Source organism: Ranitomeya variabilis, chromosome 6, assembly GCF_051348905.1.
Source record: "Ranitomeya variabilis isolate aRanVar5 chromosome 6, aRanVar5.hap1, whole genome shotgun sequence".
In the NCBI taxonomy this organism is placed as follows: domain Eukaryota; kingdom Metazoa; phylum Chordata; class Amphibia; order Anura; family Dendrobatidae; genus Ranitomeya; species Ranitomeya variabilis.
In genome coordinates this window covers 495,824,470-495,838,780 of record NC_135237.1, presented here as the reverse complement: position 1 = coordinate 495,838,780, position 14,311 = coordinate 495,824,470, and the positions used below count along the sequence as shown (strand labels likewise).

At 54.0% G+C, this 14,311-nt stretch overlaps 14 non-coding genes across 14 annotated transcripts; all 14 read right to left on the bottom strand.

Annotated features, from left to right (window-relative positions):
- Positions 1-1,417: 1,417 nt before the first annotated feature.
- Positions 1,418-1,536, bottom strand: LOC143783737 (5S ribosomal RNA). Its single transcript, XR_013217407.1, has one exon. It is a non-coding gene; the product is annotated as a 5S ribosomal RNA (ribosomal RNA).
- A 206-nt stretch (positions 1,537-1,742) lies between these two features.
- LOC143783968 (5S ribosomal RNA) lies at positions 1,743-1,862 on the bottom strand. Its single transcript, XR_013217628.1, has one exon. It is a non-coding gene; the product is annotated as a 5S ribosomal RNA (ribosomal RNA).
- Positions 1,863-3,268: 1,406 nt separating this feature from the next.
- Positions 3,269-3,387, bottom strand: LOC143783736 (5S ribosomal RNA). The gene has a single exon (XR_013217406.1). It is a non-coding gene; the product is annotated as a 5S ribosomal RNA (ribosomal RNA).
- Positions 3,388-3,593: 206 nt separating this feature from the next.
- Positions 3,594-3,713, bottom strand: LOC143783822 (5S ribosomal RNA). Its single transcript, XR_013217488.1, has one exon. It is a non-coding gene; the product is annotated as a 5S ribosomal RNA (ribosomal RNA).
- Positions 3,714-5,149: 1,436 nt separating this feature from the next.
- LOC143783735 (5S ribosomal RNA) lies at positions 5,150-5,268 on the bottom strand. Its single transcript, XR_013217405.1, has one exon. It is a non-coding gene; the product is annotated as a 5S ribosomal RNA (ribosomal RNA).
- Positions 5,269-5,474: 206 nt separating this feature from the next.
- On the bottom strand, positions 5,475-5,594 carry LOC143783967 (5S ribosomal RNA). The gene has a single exon (XR_013217627.1). It is a non-coding gene; the product is annotated as a 5S ribosomal RNA (ribosomal RNA).
- Positions 5,595-7,000: 1,406 nt separating this feature from the next.
- LOC143783734 (5S ribosomal RNA) lies at positions 7,001-7,119 on the bottom strand. Its single transcript, XR_013217404.1, has one exon. It is a non-coding gene; the product is annotated as a 5S ribosomal RNA (ribosomal RNA).
- Positions 7,120-7,325: 206 nt separating this feature from the next.
- On the bottom strand, positions 7,326-7,445 carry LOC143783966 (5S ribosomal RNA). Its single transcript, XR_013217626.1, has one exon. It is a non-coding gene; the product is annotated as a 5S ribosomal RNA (ribosomal RNA).
- A 1,406-nt stretch (positions 7,446-8,851) lies between these two features.
- LOC143783733 (5S ribosomal RNA) lies at positions 8,852-8,970 on the bottom strand. The gene has a single exon (XR_013217403.1). It is a non-coding gene; the product is annotated as a 5S ribosomal RNA (ribosomal RNA).
- A 206-nt stretch (positions 8,971-9,176) lies between these two features.
- Positions 9,177-9,296, bottom strand: LOC143783965 (5S ribosomal RNA). Its single transcript, XR_013217625.1, has one exon. It is a non-coding gene; the product is annotated as a 5S ribosomal RNA (ribosomal RNA).
- A 1,406-nt stretch (positions 9,297-10,702) lies between these two features.
- On the bottom strand, positions 10,703-10,821 carry LOC143783732 (5S ribosomal RNA). Its single transcript, XR_013217402.1, has one exon. It is a non-coding gene; the product is annotated as a 5S ribosomal RNA (ribosomal RNA).
- Positions 10,822-11,027: 206 nt separating this feature from the next.
- On the bottom strand, positions 11,028-11,147 carry LOC143783964 (5S ribosomal RNA). Its single transcript, XR_013217624.1, has one exon. It is a non-coding gene; the product is annotated as a 5S ribosomal RNA (ribosomal RNA).
- Positions 11,148-12,565: 1,418 nt separating this feature from the next.
- LOC143783731 (5S ribosomal RNA) lies at positions 12,566-12,684 on the bottom strand. Its single transcript, XR_013217401.1, has one exon. It is a non-coding gene; the product is annotated as a 5S ribosomal RNA (ribosomal RNA).
- A 206-nt stretch (positions 12,685-12,890) lies between these two features.
- LOC143783963 (5S ribosomal RNA) lies at positions 12,891-13,010 on the bottom strand. Its single transcript, XR_013217623.1, has one exon. It is a non-coding gene; the product is annotated as a 5S ribosomal RNA (ribosomal RNA).
- Between the last annotated feature and the right edge of the window lie 1,301 nt (positions 13,011-14,311).

Below are 14,311 nucleotides of genomic sequence, written 5' to 3'. Positions count from 1 at the left end.
GGCCAGTAGACGCTGCTTGGCCCATCGCCTGGCCAGCCTTCCTCAGGCTCGCGTGGTGGCGAGAACTCTGACCATGTGGAGGCGGGCTCCGAAGGGCCCATGCAAAGGCTGGGCTGCCCCTATAGGCGTTGTTTGTTTTGCAGTGAAACACCTGCCGCAGCAGGGCCTGAGCATCAGGTGTCTTTAAAAATGGCTCGACGCAGGGTCTCCTGCAGGCTAAAGGTACCGTCACATTAAGCGACTTAACAGCGATAACGATAGCGATCTGTGACGTTGCAGCGTCCTGGATAGCGATATCGTTGTGTTTGACACGCAGCAGCGATCTGGATCCTGCTGTGATATCGCTGGTCGTTGCTGAAAGTCCAGAACTTTATTTGGTCGTCAGATCGGCGTGTATCGTCGTGTTTGACAGCAAAAGCAACGATGCCAGCAATGTTTTACAATGGTAACCAGGGCAAATATCGAGTTACTAAGCGCAGGGCCGCGCTTAGTAACACGATATTTACCCTGGTTACCATTGTAAAAGTAAAAAAAAAACACTACATACTCACCCTCTGATGTCTGTCACGTCCCCCGGCGTCCGCGCTGCTGCTCATAGCTTTCTGCACTGACTGTGTCAGTGCCGGCCGGAAAGCAAAGCACAGCGGTGACGTCACCGCTGTGCTTTAGGGCCGGCGCTTACACAGTGCAGGGAAGCGGACGCCGGGGGACACGGCAGACACTGGAATGTAAGTATGTACTGTTTTTTTTTTTTTACATTTACACTGGTAACCAGGGTAAACATCGGGTTACTAAGCGCGGCCCTGCGCTTAGTAACCCGATGTTTACCCTGGTTACCCGGGGACTTCGGCATCGTTGGTCACTGGAGAGCTGTCTGTGTGACAGCTCTCCAGCGACCACACAGCGACGCTGCAGCGATCGGCATCGTTGTCGATATCGCTGCAGCGTCGCTTAATGTGACGGTACCTTTAACCATTCATCTGGGGGGGGGGGACGTGACAGAAAGAGCAAGCTGGAGCAGCAACTTGAGGTGGATCGAGACGTCCAGGAGCGAATGAAGGAAGAGGGTGAGATGGTTGCGAGTGACTGTGAGCTGCTCTTCAGGGGAGTCGTGTTGCCTGCAAAGGTGTTCTGCTTGCTTCGGCCTGTAAACTGGCCACCAGGTTGCCGGCGGTTGCTTCCAAGCCCGCAGGAGGCGCTGGTCCTGTTGAAAAGAAGCCTAGTATTAAAAGTAAATAAGCAACAATGCTGGAGGCCCACGGTGATGAGAAGGATGCTGGCATTTTGCAAGGATGGAATAGCGCAAGAGTGAAAGCAAATGACAAGAAGAAAGAAGCATGTGTGCCCTTGTGAAAGGGAATGGAAAAAAGGCATAGAGGAGAGTGACCCCTGCTGGTGGAAGGAAGGAAAAAGCAAAAGCCTACAGCACCTGGTATTCCCAGGCGGTCTCCCATCCAAGTACTAACCAGGCCCGACCCTGCTTAGCTTCCGAGATCAGACGAGATCGGGCGTGTTCAGGGTGGTGTGGCCGTAGGCAGAGACAAGCCTCTCACTTGCTGCTTTTCTACTTTGCACTCTGGCTGCCCTCTCCTGTCCAGTCCAGTGCTCAGCAAGAGGCCCTTTTGTGCTTTCCTTTCTCTTCACGGACTTGTGGGGCTTGGGGCTTCCAGCCTCTAGGTTGCTTAAGGTCGGTGTCTGGCAAGGAGCCGCTCTATACTAGCCGAGCAAGATGTCATCAAAACTGTCTACAGCACCTGGTGTTCCCAGGAGGTCTCCCATCCAAGTACTGTCCAAGCCCAGCCCTGCTTTGCTTCCGAGATCGGACGAGATCGGGCGTATCCAGGGTGGTGTGGCCAGTAGACGCTGCTTGGCCCATCGCCTGGCCAGCCTTCCTCAGGCTCGCGTGGTGGCGAGAACTCTGACCATGTGGAGGCGGGCTCCGAAGGGCCCATGCAAAGGCTGGGCTGCCCCTATAGGCGTTGTTTGTTTTGCAGTGAAACACCTGCCGCAGCAGGGCCTGAGCATCAGGTGTCTTTAAAAATGGCTCGACGCAGGGTCTCCTGCAGGCTAAAGGTACCGTCACATTAAGCGACTTAACAACGATAACGATAGCGATCTGTGACGTTGCAGCGTCCTGGATAGCGATATCGTTGTGTTTGACACGCAGCAGCGATCTGGATCCTGCTGTGATATCGCTGGTCGTTGCTGAAAGTCCAGAACTTTATTTGGTCGTCAGATCGGCGTGTATCGTCGTGTTTGACAGCAAAAGCAACGATGCCAGCAATGTTTTACAATGGTAACCAGGGCAAATATCGAGTTACTAAGCGCAGGGCCGCGCTTAGTAACCCGATATTTACCCTGGTTACCATTGTAAAAGTAAAAAAAAAAACACTACATACTCACCCTCTGATGTCTGTCACGTCCCCCGGCGTCCGCGCTGCTGCTCATAGCTTTCTGCACTGACTGTGTCAGTGCCGGCCGGAAAGCAAAGCACAGCGGTGACGTCACCGCTGTGCTTTAGGGCCGGCGCTTACACAGTGCAGGGAAGCGGACGCCGGGGGACGCGGCAGACACTGGAATGTAAGTATGTACTGTTTTTTTTTTTTTACATTTACACTGGTAACCAGGGTAAACATCGGGTTACTAAGCGCGACCCTTCGCTTAGTAACCCGATGTTTACCCTGGTTACCCGGGGACTTCGGCATCGTTGGTCACTGGAGAGCTGTCTGTGTGACAGCTCTCCAGCGACCACACAGCGACGCTGCAGCGATCGGCATCGTTGTCGATATCGCTGCAGCGTCGCTTAATGTGACGGTACCTTTAACCATTCATCTGGGGGGGGGGACGTGACAGAAAGAGCAAGCTGGAGCAGCAACTTGAGGTGGATCGAGACGTCCAGGAGCGAATGAAGGAAGAGGGTGAGATGGTTGCGAGTGACTGTGAGCTGCTCTTCAGGGGAGTCGTGTTGCCTGCAAAGGTGTTCTGCTTGCTTCGGCCTGTAAACTGGCCACCAGGTTGCCGGCGGTTGCTTCCAAGCCCGCAGGAGGCGCTGGTCCTGTTGAAAAGAAGCCTAGTATTAAAAGTAAATAAGCAACAATGCTGGAGGCCCACGGTGATGAGAAGGATGCTGGCATTTTGCAAGGATGGAATAGCGCAAGAGTGAAAGCAAATGACAAGAAGAAAGAAGCATGTGTGCCCTTGTGAAAGGGAATGGAAAAAAGGCATAGAGGAGAGTGACCCCTGCTGGTGGAAGGAAGGAAAAAGCAAAAGCCTACAGCACCTGGTATTCCCAGGCGGTCTCCCATCCAAGTACTAACCAGGCCCGACCCTGCTTAGCTTCCGAGATCAGACGAGATCGGGCGTGTTCAGGGTGGTGTGGCCGTAGGCAGAGACAAGCCTCTCACTTGCTGCTTTTCTACTTTGCACTCTGGCTGCCCTGTCCTGTCCAGTCCAGTGCTCAGCAAGAGGCCCTTTTGTGCTTTCCTTTCTCTTCACGGACTTGTGGGGCTTGGGGCTTCCAGCCTCTAGGTTGCTTAAGGTCGGTGTCTGGCAAGGAGCCGCTCTATACTAGCCGAGCAAGATGTCATCAAAACTGTCTACAGCACTTGGTGTTCCCAGGAGGTCTCCCATCCAAGTACTGTCCAAGCCCAGCCCTGCTTTGCTTCCGAGATCGGACGAGATCGGGCGTATCCAGGGTGGTGTGGCCAGTAGACGCTGCTTGGCCCATCGCCTGGCCAGTAGACGCTGCTTGGCCCATCGCCTGGCCAGCCTTCCTCAGGCTCGCGTGGTGGCGAGAACTCTGACCATGTGGAGGCGGGCTCCGAAGGGCCCATGCAAAGGCTGGGCTGCCCCTATAGGCGTTGTTTGTTTTGCAGTGAAACACCTGCCGCAGCAGGGCCTGAGCATCAGGTGTCTTTAAAAATGGCTCGACGCAGGGTCTCCTGCAGGCTAAAGGTACCGTCACATTAAGCGACTTAACAGCGATAACGATAGCGATCTGTGACGTTGCAGCGTCCTGGATAGCGATATCGTTGTGTTTGACACGCAGCAGCGATCTGGATCCTGCTGTGATATCGCTGGTCGTTGCTGAAAGTCCAGAACTTTATTTGGTCGTCAGATCGGCGTGTATCGTCGTGTTTGACAGCAAAAGCAACGATGCCAGCAATGTTTTACAATGGTAACCAGGGCAAATATCGAGTTACTAAGCGCAGGGCCGCGCTTAGTAACACGATATTTACCCTGGTTACCATTGTAAAAGTAAAAAAAAAACACTACATACTCACCCTCTGATGTCTGTCACGTCCCCCGGCGTCCGCGCTGCTGCTCATAGCTTTCTGCACTGACTGTGTCAGTGCCGGCCGGAAAGCAAAGCACAGCGGTGACGTCACCGCTGTGCTTTAGGGCCGGCGCTTACACAGTGCAGGGAAGCGGACGCCGGGGGACACGGCAGACACTGGAATGTAAGTATGTACTGTTTTTTTTTTTTTACATTTACACTGGTAACCAGGGTAAACATCGGGTTACTAAGCGCGGCCCTGCGCTTAGTAACCCGATGTTTACCCTGGTTACCCGGGGACTTCGGCATCGTTGGTCACTGGAGAGCTGTCTGTGTGACAGCTCTCCAGCGACCACACAGCGACGCTGCAGCGATCGGCATCGTTGTCGATATCGCTGCAGCGTCGCTTAATGTGACGGTACCTTTAACCATTCATCTGGGGGGGGGGGACGTGACAGAAAGAGCAAGCTGGAGCAGCAACTTGAGGTGGATCGAGACGTCCAGGAGCGAATGAAGGAAGAGGGTGAGATGGTTGCGAGTGACTGTGAGCTGCTCTTCAGGGGAGTCGTGTTGCCTGCAAAGGTGTTCTGCTTGCTTCGGCCTGTAAACTGGCCACCAGGTTGCCGGCGGTTGCTTCCAAGCCCGCAGGAGGCGCTGGTCCTGTTGAAAAGAAGCCTAGTATTAAAAGTAAATAAGCAACAATGCTGGAGGCCCACGGTGATGAGAAGGATGCTGGCATTTTGCAAGGATGGAATAGCGCAAGAGTGAAAGCAAATGACAAGAAGAAAGAAGCATGTGTGCCCTTGTGAAAGGGAATGGAAAAAAGGCATAGAGGAGAGTGACCCCTGCTGGTGGAAGGAAGGAAAAAGCAAAAGCCTACAGCACCTGGTATTCCCAGGCGGTCTCCCATCCAAGTACTAACCAGGCCCGACCCTGCTTAGCTTCCGAGATCAGACGAGATCGGGCGTGTTCAGGGTGGTGTGGCCGTAGGCAGAGACAAGCCTCTCACTTGCTGCTTTTCTACTTTGCACTCTGGCTGCCCTCTCCTGTCCAGTCCAGTGCTCAGCAAGAGGCCCTTTTGTGCTTTCCTTTCTCTTCACGGACTTGTGGGGCTTGGGGCTTCCAGCCTCTAGGTTGCTTAAGGTCGGTGTCTGGCAAGGAGCCGCTCTATACTAGCCGAGCAAGATGTCATCAAAACTGTCTACAGCACCTGGTGTTCCCAGGAGGTCTCCCATCCAAGTACTGTCCAAGCCCAGCCCTGCTTTGCTTCCGAGATCGGACGAGATCGGGCGTATCCAGGGTGGTGTGGCCAGTAGACGCTGCTTGGCCCATCGCCTGGCCAGCCTTCCTCAGGCTCGCGTGGTGGCGAGAACTCTGACCATGTGGAGGCGGGCTCCGAAGGGCCCATGCAAAGGCTGGGCTGCCCCTATAGGCGTTGTTTGTTTTGCAGTGAAACACCTGCCGCAGCAGGGCCTGAGCATCAGGTGTCTTTAAAAATGGCTCGACGCAGGGTCTCCTGCAGGCTAAAGGTACCGTCACATTAAGCGACTTAACAGCGATAACGATAGCGATCTGTGACGTTGCAGCGTCCTGGATAGCGATATCGTTGTGTTTGACACGCAGCAGCGATCTGGATCCTGCTGTGATATCGCTGGTCGTTGCTGAAAGTCCAGAACTTTATTTGGTCGTCAGATCGGCGTGTATCGTCGTGTTTGACAGCAAAAGCAACGATGCCAGCAATGTTTTACAATGGTAACCAGGGCAAATATCGAGTTACTAAGCGCAGGGCCGCGCTTAGTAACACGATATTTACCCTGGTTACCATTGTAAAAGTAAAAAAAAAACACTACATACTCACCCTCTGATGTCTGTCACGTCCCCCGGCGTCCGCGCTGCTGCTCATAGCTTTCTGCACTGACTGTGTCAGTGCCGGCCGGAAAGCAAAGCACAGCGGTGACGTCACCGCTGTGCTTTAGGGCCGGCGCTTACACAGTGCAGGGAAGCGGACGCCGGGGGACACGGCAGACACTGGAATGTAAGTATGTACTGTTTTTTTTTTTTTACATTTACACTGGTAACCAGGGTAAACATCGGGTTACTAAGCGCGGCCCTGCGCTTAGTAACCCGATGTTTACCCTGGTTACCCGGGGACTTCGGCATCGTTGGTCACTGGAGAGCTGTCTGTGTGACAGCTCTCCAGCGACCACACAGCGACGCTGCAGCGATCGGCATCGTTGTCGATATCGCTGCAGCGTCGCTTAATGTGACGGTACCTTTAACCATTCATCTGGGGGGGGGGGACGTGACAGAAAGAGCAAGCTGGAGCAGCAACTTGAGGTGGATCGAGACGTCCAGGAGCGAATGAAGGAAGAGGGTGAGATGGTTGCGAGTGACTGTGAGCTGCTCTTCAGGGGAGTCGTGTTGCCTGCAAAGGTGTTCTGCTTGCTTCGGCCTGTAAACTGGCCACCAGGTTGCCGGCGGTTGCTTCCAAGCCTGCAGGAGGCGCTGGTCCTGTTGAAAAGAAGCCTAGTATTAAAAGTAAATAAGCAACAATGCTGGAGGCCCACGGTGATGAGAAGGATGCTGGCATTTTGCAAGGATGGAATAGCGCAAGAGTGAAAGCAAATGACAAGAAGAAAGAAGCATGTGTGCCCTTGTGAAAGGGAATGGAAAAAAGGCATAGAGGAGAGTGACCCCTGCTGGTGGAAGGAAGGAAAAAGCAAAAGCCTACAGCACCTGGTATTCCCAGGCGGTCTCCCATCCAAGTACTAACCAGGCCCGACCCTGCTTAGCTTCCGAGATCAGACGAGATCGGGCGTGTTCAGGGTGGTGTGGCCGTAGGCAGAGACAAGCCTCTCACTTGCTGCTTTTCTACTTTGCACTCTGGCTGCCCTGTCCTGTCCAGTCCAGTGCTCAGCAAGAGGCCCTTTTGTGCTTTCCTTTCTCTTCACGGACTTGTGGGGCTTGGGGCTTCCAGCCTCTAGGTTGCTTAAGGTCGGTGTCTGGCAAGGAGCCGCTCTATACTAGCCGAGCAAGATGTCATCAAAACTGTCTACAGCACCTGGTGTTCCCAGGAGGTCTCCCATCCAAGTACTGTCCAAGCCCAGCCCTGCTTTGCTTCCGAGATCGGACGAGATCGGGCGTATCCAGGGTGGTGTGGCCAGTAGACGCTGCTTGGCCCATCGCCTGGCCAGCCTTCCTCAGGCTCGCGTGGTGGCGAGAACTCTGACCATGTGGAGGCGGGCTCCGAAGGGCCCATGCAAAGGCTGGGCTGCCCCTATAGGCGTTGTTTGTTTTGCAGTGAAACACCTGCCGCAGCAGGGCCTGAGCATCAGGTGTCTTTAAAAATGGCTCGACGCAGGGTCTCCTGCAGGCTAAAGGTACCGTCACATTAAGCGACTTAACAGCGATAACGATAGCGATCTGTGACGTTGCAGCGTCCTGGATAGCGATATCGTTGTGTTTGACACGCAGCAGCGATCTGGATCCTGCTGTGATATCGCTGGTCGTTGCTGAAAGTCCAGAACTTTATTTGGTCGTCAGATCGGCGTGTATCGTCGTGTTTGACAGCAAAAGCAACGATGCCAGCAATGTTTTACAATGGTAACCAGGGCAAATATCGAGTTACTAAGCGCAGGGCCGCGCTTAGTAACCCGATATTTACCCTGGTTACCATTGTAAAAGTAAAAAAAAAACACTACATACTCACCCTCTGATGTCTGTCACGTCCCCCGGCGTCCGCGCTGCTGCTCATAGCTTTCTGCACTGACTGTGTCAGTGCCGGCCGGAAAGCAAAGCACAGCGGTGACGTCACCGCTGTGCTTTAGGGCCGGCGCTTACACAGTGCAGGGAAGCGGACGCCGGGGGACGCGGCAGACACTGGAATGTAAGTATGTACTGTTTTTTTTTTTTTACATTTACACTGGTAACCAGGGTAAACATCGGGTTACTAAGCGCGGCCCTGCGCTTAGTAACCCGATGTTTACCCTGGTTACCCGGGGACTTCGGCATCGTTGGTCACTGGAGAGCTGTCTGTGTGACAGCTCTCCAGCGACCACACAGCGACGCTGCAGCGATCGGCATCGTTGTCGATATCGCTGCAGCGTCGCTTAATGTGACGGTACCTTTAACCATTCATCTGGGGGGGGGGGACGTGACAGAAAGAGCAAGCTGGAGCAGCAACTTGAGGTGGATCGAGACGTCCAGGAGCGAATGAAGGAAGAGGGTGAGATGGTTGCGAGTGACTGTGAGCTGCTCTTCAGGGGAGTCGTGTTGCCTGCAAAGGTGTTCTGCTTGCTTCGGCCTGTAAACTGGCCACCAGGTTGCCGGCGGTTGCTTCCAAGCCCGCAGGAGGCGCTGGTCCTGTTGAAAAGAAGCCTAGTATTAAAAGTAAATAAGCAACAATGCTGGAGGCCCACGGTGATGAGAAGGATGCTGGCATTTTGCAAGGATGGAATAGCGCAAGAGTGAAAGCAAATGACAAGAAGAAAGAAGCATGTGTGCCCTTGTGAAAGGGAATGGAAAAAAGGCATAGAGGAGAGTGACCCCTGCTGGTGGAAGGAAGGAAAAAGCAAAAGCCTACAGCACCTGGTATTCCCAGGCGGTCTCCCATCCAAGTACTAACCAGGCCCGACCCTGCTTAGCTTCCGAGATCAGACGAGATCGGGCGTGTTCAGGGTGGTGTGGCCGTAGGCAGAGACAAGCCTCTCACTTGCTGCTTTTCTACTTTGCACTCTGGCTGCCCTGTCCTGTCCAGTCCAGTGCTCAGCAAGAGGCCCTTTTGTGCTTTCCTTTCTCTTCACGGACTTGTGGGGCTTGGGGCTTCCAGCCTCTAGGTTGCTTAAGGTCGGTGTCTGGCAAGGAGCCGCTCTATACTAGCCGAGCAAGATGTCATCAAAACTGTCTACAGCACCTGGTGTTCCCAGGAGGTCTCCCATCCAAGTACTGTCCAAGCCCAGCCCTGCTTTGCTTCCGAGATCGGACGAGATCGGGCGTATCCAGGGTGGTGTGGCCAGTAGACGCTGCTTGGCCCATCGCCTGGCCAGCCTTCCTCAGGCTCGCGTGGTGGCGAGAACTCTGACCATGTGGAGGCGGGCTCCGAAGGGCCCATGCAAAGGCTGGGCTGCCCCTATAGGCGTTGTTTGTTTTGCAGTGAAACACCTGCCGCAGCAGGGCCTGAGCATCAGGTGTCTTTAAAAATGGCTCGACGCAGGGTCTCCTGCAGGCTAAAGGTACCGTCACATTAAGCGACTTAACAACGATAACGATAGCGATCTGTGACGTTGCAGCGTCCTGGATAGCGATATCGTTGTGTTTGACACGCAGCAGCGATCTGGATCCTGCTGTGATATCGCTGGTCGTTGCTGAAAGTCCAGAACTTTATTTGGTCGTCAGATCGGCGTGTATCGTCGTGTTTGACAGCAAAAGCAACGATGCCAGCAATGTTTTACAATGGTAACCAGGGCAAATATCGAGTTACTAAGCGCAGGGCCGCGCTTAGTAACACGATATTTACCCTGGTTACCATTGTAAAAGTAAAAAAAAAACACTACATACTCACCCTCTGATGTCTGTCACGTCCCCCGGCGTCCGCGCTGCTGCTCATAGCTTTCTGCACTGACTGTGTCAGTGCCGGCCGGAAAGCAAAGCACAGCGGTGACGTCACCGCTGTGCTTTAGGGCCGGCGATTACTCAGTGCAGGGAAGCGGACGCCGGGGGACGCGGCAGACACTGGAATGTAAGTATGTACTGTTTTTTTTTTTTACATTTACACTGGTAACCAGGGTAAACATCGGGTTACTAAGCGCGGCACTGCGCTTAGTAACCCGATGTTTACCCTGGTTACCCGGGGACTTCGGCATCGTTGGTCACTGGAGAGCTGTCTGTGTGACAGCTCTCCAGCGACCACACAGCGACGCTGCAGCGATCGGCATCGTTGTCGATATCGCTGCAGCGTCGCTTAATGTGACGGTACCTTTAACCATTCATCTGGGGGGGGGGGGACGTGACAGAAAGAGCAAGCTGGAGCAGCAACTTGAGGTGGATCGAGACGTCCAGGAGCGAATGAAGGAAGAGGGTGAGATGGTTGCGAGTGACTGTGAGCTGCTCTTCAGGGGAGTCGTGTTGCCTGCAAAGGTGTTCTGCTTGCTTCGGCCTGTAAACTGGCCACCAGGTTGCCGGCGGTTGCTTCCAAGCCCGCAGGAGGCGCTGGTCCTGTTGAAAAGAAGCCTAGTATTAAAAGTAAATAAGCAACAATGCTGGAGGCCCACGGTGATGAGAAGGATGCTGGCATTTTGCAAGGATGGAATAGCGCAAGAGTGAAAGCAAATGACAAGAAGAAAGAAGCATGTGTGCCCTTGTGAAAGGGAATGGAAAAAAGGCATAGAGGAGAGTGACCCCTGCTGGTGGAAGGAAGGAAAAAGCAAAAGCCTACAGCACCTGGTATTCCCAGGCGGTCTCCCATCCAAGTACTAACCAGGCCCGACCCTGCTTAGCTTCCGAGATCAGACGAGATCGGGCGTGTTCAGGGTGGTGTGGCCGTAGGCAGAGACAAGCCTCTCACTTGCTGCTTTTCTACTTTGCACTCTGGCTGCCCTGTCCTGTCCAGTCCAGTGCTCAGCAAGAGGCCCTTTTGTGCTTTCCTTTCTCTTCACGGACTTGTGGGGCTTGGGGCTTCCAGCCTCTAGGTTACTTAAGGTCGGTGTCTGGCAAGGAGCCGCTCTATACTAGCCGAGCAAGATGTCATCAAAACTGTCTACAGCACCTGGTGTTCCCAGGAGGTCTCCCATCCAAGTACTGTCCAAGCCCAGCCCTGCTTTGCTTCCGAGATCGGACGAGATCGGGCGTATCCAGGGTGGTGTGGCCAGTAGACGCGGCTTGGCCCATCGCTTGGCCCATCGCCTGGCCAGCCTTCCTCAGGCTCGCGTGGTGGCGAGAACTCTGACCATGTGGAGGCGGGCTCCGAAGGGCCCATGCAAAGGCTGGGCTGCCCCTATAGGCGTTGTTTGTTTTGCAGTGAAACACCTGCCGCAGCAGGGCCTGAGCATCAGGTGTCTTTAAAAATGGCTCGACGCAGGGTCTCCTGCAGGCTAAAGGTACCGTCACATTAAGCGACTTAACAACGATAACGATAGCGATCTGTGACGTTGCAGCGTCCTGGATAGCGATATCGTTGTGTTTGACACGCAGCAGCGATCTGGATCCTGCTGTGATATCGCTGGTCGTTGCTGGAAAGTCCAGAACTTTATTTGGTCGTCAGATCGGCGTGTATCGTCGTGTTTGACAGCAAAAGCAACGATGCCAGCAATGTTTTACAATGGTAACCAGGGCAAATATCGAGTTACTAAGCGCAGGGCCGCGCTTAGTAACACGATATTTACCCTGGTTACCATTGTAAAAGTAAAAAAAAAACACTACATACTCACCCTCTGATGTCTGTCACGTCCCCCGGCGTCCGCGCTGCTGCTCATAGCTTTCTGCACTGACTGTGTCAGTGCCGGCCGGAAAGCAAAGCACAGCGGTGACGTCACCGCTGTGCTTTAGGGCCGGCGATTACTCAGTGCAGGGAAGCGGACGCCGGGGGACGCGGCAGACACTGGAATGTAAGTATGTACTGTTTTTTTTTTTTACATTTACACTGGTAACCAGGGTAAACATCGGGTTACTAAGCGCGGCCCTGCGCTTAGTAACCCGATGTTTACCCTGGTTACCCGGGGACTTCGGCATCGTTGGTCACTGGAGAGCTGTCTGTGTGACAGCTCTCCAGCGACCACACAGCGACGCTGCAGCGATCGGCATCGTTGTCGATATCGCTGCAGCGTCGCTTAATGTGACGGTACCTTTAACCATTCATCTGGGGGGGGGGGACGTGACAGAAAGAGCAAGCTGGAGCAGCAACTTGAGGTGGATCGAGACGTCCAGGAGCGAATGAAGGAAGAGGGTGAGATGGTTGCGAGTGACTGTGAGCTGCTCTTCAGGGGAGTCGTGTTGCCTGCAAAGGTGTTCTGCTTGCTTCGGCCTGTAAACTGGCCACCAGGTTGCCGGCGGTTGCTTCCAAGCCCGCAGGAGGCGCTGGTCCTGTTGAAAAGAAGCCTAGTATTAAAAGTAAATAAGCAACAATGCTGGAGGCCCACGGTGATGAGAAGGATGCTGGCATTTTGCAAGGATGGAATAGCGCAAGAGTGAAAGCAAATGACAAGAAGAAAGAAGCATGTGTGCCCTTGTGAAAGGGAATGGAAAAAAGGCATAGAGGAGAGTGACCCCTGCTGGTGGAAGGAAGGAAAAAGCAAAAGCCTACAGCACCTGGTATTCCCAGGCGGTCTCCCATCCAAGTACTAACCAGGCCCGACCCTGCTTAGCTTCCGAGATCAGACGAGATCGGGCGTGTTCAGGGTGGTGTGGCCGTAGGCAGAGACAAGCCTCTCACTTGCTGCTTTTCTACTTTGCACTCTGGCTGCCCTGTCCTGTCCAGTCCAGTGCTCAGCAAGAGGCCCTTTTGTGCTTTCCTTTCTCTTCACGGACTTGTGGGGCTTGGGGCTTCCAGCCTCTAGGTTACTTAAGGTCGGTGTCTGGCAAGGAGCCGCTCTATACTAGCCGAGCAAGATGTCATCAAAACTGTCTACAGCACCTGGTGTTCCCAGGAGGTCTCCCATCCAAGTACTGTCCAAGCCCAGCCCTGCTTTGCTTCCGAGATCGGACGAGATCGGGCGTATCCAGGGTGGTGTGGCCAGTAGACGCGGCTTGGCCCATCGCCTGGCCAGCCTTCCTCAGGCTCGCGTGGTGGCGAGAACTCTGACCATGTGGAGGCGGGCTCCGAAGGGCCCATGCAAAGGCTGGGCTGCCCCTATAGGCGTTGTTTGTTTTGCAGTGAAACACCTGCCGCAGCAGGGCCTGAGCATCAGGTGTCTTTAAAAATGGCTCGACGCAGGGTCTCCTGCAGGCTAAAGGTACCGTCACATTAAGCGACTTAACAACGATAACGATAGCGATCTGTGACGTTGCAGCGTCCTGGATAGCGATATCGTTGTGTTTGACACGCAGCAGCGATCTGGATCCTGCTGTGATATCGCTGGTCGTTGCTGAAAGTCCAGAACTTTATTTGGTCGTCAGATCGGCGTGTATCGTCGTGTTTGACAGCAAAAGCAACGATGCCAGCAATGTTTTACAATGGTAACCAGGGCAAATATCGAGTTACTAAGCGCAGGGCCGCGCTTAGTAACACGATATTTACCCTGGTTACCATTGTAAAAGTAAAAAAAAAACACTACATACTCACCCTCTGATGTCTGTCACGTCCCCCGGCGTCCGCGCTGCTGCTCATAGCTTTCTGCACTGACTGTGTCAGTGCCGGCCGGAAAGCAAAGCACAGCGGTGACGTCACCGCTGTGCTTTAGGGCCGGCGATTACTCAGTGCAGGGAAGCGGACGCCGGGGGACGCGGCAGACACTGGAATGTAAGTATGTACTGTTTTTTTTTTTTACATTTACACTGGTAACCAGGGTAAACATCGGGTTACTAAGCGCGGCCCTGCGCTTAGTAACCCGATGTTTACCCTGGTTACCCGGGGACTTCGGCATCGTTGGTCACTGGAGAGCTGTCTGTGTGACAGCTCTCCAGCGACCACACAGCGACGCTGCAGCGATCGGCATCGTTGTCGATATCGCTGCAGCGTCGCTTAATGTGACGGTACCTTTAACCATTCATCTGGGGGGGGGGGACGTGACAGAAAGAGCAAGCTGGAGCAGCAACTTGAGGTGGATCGAGACGTCCAGGAGCGAATGAAGGAAGAGGGTGAGATGGTTGCGAGTGACTGTGAGCTGCTCTTCAGGGGAGTCGTGTTGCCTGCAAAGGTGTTCTGCTTGCTTCGGCCTGTAAACTGGCCACCAGGTTGCCGGCGGTTGCTTCCAAGCCCGCAGGAGGCGCTGGTCCTGTTGAAAAGAAGCCTAGTATTAAAAGTAAATAAGCAACAATGCTGGAGGCCCACGGTGATGAGAAGGATGCTGGCATTTTGCAAGGATGGAATAGCGCAAGAGTGAA